Raw genomic sequence first — 2,411 nt, 5'->3', positions numbered from 1 at the left:
ATCTCAGTAGGAAAATACACATTAAATACCTGTCAGTATACTGTAGATCTCAGTAGGAAAATACACATTAAATACCTGTCAGTATACTGTAGACCTCAGTAGGAAAATACACATTAAATACCTGTCATTATACTGTAGATCTCAGTAGGAAAATACACATTAAATACCTGTCATTATACTGTAGATCTCAGTAGGAAAATACTAATTAAATTCCTTTAATTATACTGTAGATCTCAGTAGGAAAATACTCATTAAATATCTGTCATTATACTGTAGACCTCAGTAGGAAAATACACATTAAATACCTGTCAGTATACTGTAGACCTCAGTAGGAAAATACACATTAAATACCTGTCATTATACTGTAGATCTCAGTAGGAAAATACACATTAAATACCTGTCATTATACTGTAGATCTCAGTAGGAAAATACTAATTAAATACCTTTAATTATACTGTAGATCTCAGTAGGAAAATACTCATTAAATATCTGTCATTATACTGTAGACCTCAGTAGGAAAATACACATTAAATACCTGTCATTATACTGTAGACCTCAGTAGGAAAATACACATTAAATACCTGTCATTATACTGTAGACCTCAGTAGGAAAATACATTTGTTTGATTCGTTTGTTGATATGTTTTACAGAATTAAGTTTTTTCCAAATCCTATCATTCTTCAGATATTCAGACACTCAAGATTAAACATAACAGCCCATCAACACAAAAAAATTGTCGACAACAATGTCGGCTATTTTACAACGTCATTTATTGAAATCTTAAACTTATTTAACATCACAGATTTGATTGAAATAAACGATATAATGTTGAGAAATATATATTACAGTCTTCCTATCCCACCATGAGACATGTGAATATCATTCACAATAAGGGTTTGGTTTCTTCTGTTCAGGCTATACAACCCTAGCCTGGGTACCGGTCGGTTTGTGCCATCATGCCACTTCCTGACACTCCTGTTCGGCATTTGACACAGAGTACAAGGAGTGAAATAACTGCACAAACAGACTGGTACCCAGGCTAGTACAATCCTCTAACAGAGACCTACCTACAACAGACTGGTACCCAGGCTATAGAGACCTATCTACAACAGACTGGTACCCAGGCTATAGAGACCTATCTACAACAGACTGGTACCCAGGCTATAGAGACCTATCTACAACAGACTGGTACCCCGGCTATAGAGACCTATCTACAACAGACTGGTACCCAGGCTATAGAGACCTATCTACAACAGACTGGTACCCAGGCTAGTATAATCCTCTAACAGAGACCTACCTACAACAGACTGGTACCCAGGCTACAGAGACCTATCTACAACAGACTGGTACCCAGGCTAGTATAATCCTCTAACAGAGACCTATCTACAACAGACTGGTACCCAGGCTATAGAGACCTATCTACAACAGACTGGTACCCAGGCTACAGAGACCTATCTACAACAGACTGGTACCCAGGCTACAGAGACCTATCTACAACAGACTGGTACCCAGGCTATAGAGACCTATCTACAACAGACTGGTACCCAGGCTATAGAGACCTACCTACAACAGACTGGTACCCAGGCTATAGAGACCTACCTACAACAGACTGGTACCCAGGCTATAGAGACCTACCTACAACAGACAGGTACCCAGGCTATAGAGACCTATCTACAACAGACTGGTACCCAGGCTAGTATAATCCTCTAACAGAGACCTACCTACAACAGACTGGTACCCAGGCTATAGAGACCTACCTACAACAGACAGGTACCCAGGCTATAGAGACCTACCTACAACAGACTGGTACCCCGGCTAGTATAATCCTCTAACAGAGACCTATCTATAGTAAATCCTAGCTGAAAATAAGTTGTGTCCATCAGGGACAGGAGGAGGATGAAGAGGAGGAGGATGAAGAGGAAGAGGAGGAGGAGGAGGGTAGTTTAGGAAGAGGATGAAGAGGAAGAGGAGGGTGGTTTAGGAGGATGAAGAGGAAGATGAGGGTGGTTTAGGAGGATGAAGATGAGGAGGGTGGTTTAGGAGGATGAAGATGAGGAGGATGAAGAGGAGGAGGGTAGTTTAGGAAGAGGATGAGGATGGTGGTTTAGGAGGATGAAGAGGAGGAGGATGAAGATGAGGAGGGTGGTTTAGCAGGAGGATGAAGAAGAGGAGGATGAAGAGGCGGGTGGTTTCGGTATGAATGCTGTTACGATGTGAGCGTCATCCCTCCCACCACTCCAGTCATGGACACCATGAACACCACTCAATGGTTGTGTCCCCATCGGCACCCTATTTCCTTTGTAGTGCACAACGTAAGGAATAGGGTCCCATTTGGGACGCAACTAATAACACATCAACACAAGACATGACGATAGGAGCAGGATGTGTCCTTTAGCTGGGTCCAAACAGCC

At 41.8% G+C, this 2,411-nt stretch overlaps 1 long non-coding RNA gene across 1 annotated transcript; it reads right to left on the bottom strand.

Moving 5' to 3' along the window:
- Positions 1 to 750: 750 nt before the first annotated feature.
- Positions 751 to 1,926, bottom strand: LOC115181188 (uncharacterized). The gene is made up of 3 exons (XR_003873317.1): positions 1,840 to 1,926; positions 1,560 to 1,717; positions 751 to 1,243 (listed from the first exon to the last, which is right to left on the bottom strand). It is a non-coding gene; the product is annotated as an uncharacterized LOC115181188 (long non-coding RNA).
- Between the last annotated feature and the right edge of the window lie 485 nt (positions 1,927 to 2,411).

The sequence above is a fragment of the Salmo trutta genome, unplaced genomic scaffold, assembly GCF_901001165.1.
Source record: "Salmo trutta unplaced genomic scaffold, fSalTru1.1, whole genome shotgun sequence".
NCBI lineage: Eukaryota > Metazoa > Chordata > Actinopteri > Salmoniformes > Salmonidae > Salmo > Salmo trutta.
Note: the sequence above shows the minus strand (reverse complement) of the source record. Positions and strands in the feature narration are given on the sequence as shown.